Here is a 711-nt window from a genome sequence, read left to right as displayed (position 1 = left end):
AGAGAAAGACCAGAGCTCAGAGGTGAGATGAGGATCTCTAACTGTCCATGACTCACATCACTGCTCCATCATTATTCACACTCAAAGCTCTGTGTGTGTTAGGGTTAGAGACACACCACACTCTGCTGGACCTGGACCTGGACCTGGACCTGGACCTGGACCTGGACCTGGATCCAGCTGTGTGTCCATGAAGAGCAACCGGTCCATGGATCTTCCTGTTCATTTGAAACAATCTGTTGATGGAAGGTCAGAATTTAAAACAGTCAGAAAGACGTTTCTCACTAAAAGTCAGTTGTTGTGTTTATATTTAAAAATTGAAGATATTTTTCATCAGTTTTTATTCAACATGCACATTTATCAGTTCTGTTTTTGTTTCAGGATCCAGCAGCAGAGACCAGACTCTCCTGAACCCAGCTGTCTGTCTTTAAAGAGCGACGGGTCTGTGGGCAGGATCATTGACTTTAAAGGGCGACGTACATCAGCTGATCAGATGTAAGCTGTAACTGACAGTGAGACTCAGGTTATTGTAGAAAAGAACTAGTTTGTACGACGTGTTGTTGGACCTGGTCTGAAATCAAAGTGTTTGTGTCTGTTGTGAACGTCCTCACTGGAAGGTGGAGGTAAAACAGTGGAGGCTTGGTGAGAGCTGTTGGGACTAAAGCAAACACTGAGCTGAAAGCTACAAACAGCTGCAGACTGAGCTGTTGATTC

At 44.6% G+C, this 711-nt stretch overlaps 2 protein-coding genes across 2 annotated transcripts in view; both read left to right on the top strand.

Annotated features, from left to right (window-relative positions):
- LOC111672399 (CLIP-associating protein 1-B-like) overlaps positions 1–711 on the top strand; it is a 27,749-nt gene that overhangs the window by 6,889 nt on the left and 20,149 nt on the right. The gene's annotated exons all lie outside the window — the stretch shown is intronic.
- Positions 7–711, top strand: part of LOC111672392 (uncharacterized) — a 44,743-nt gene continuing 44,038 nt past the window's right edge. Inside the window, exons 1-2 of the mRNA XM_087180269.1 lie at positions 7–22; positions 103–167. The gene's annotated coding sequence lies outside the window, so the exon portion shown is untranslated. The remainder of the gene's footprint in view (positions 23–102; positions 168–711) is intronic.

Source organism: Seriola lalandi, unplaced genomic scaffold, assembly GCF_002814215.2.
Source record: "Seriola lalandi dorsalis isolate HSWRI2012SDOR001 ecotype SW California unplaced genomic scaffold, Sedor1 jcf7180002054899, whole genome shotgun sequence".
Lineage (NCBI taxonomy): Eukaryota > Metazoa > Chordata > Actinopteri > Carangiformes > Carangidae > Seriola > Seriola lalandi.
This window is presented reverse-complemented; position numbering and strand designations above follow the sequence as displayed.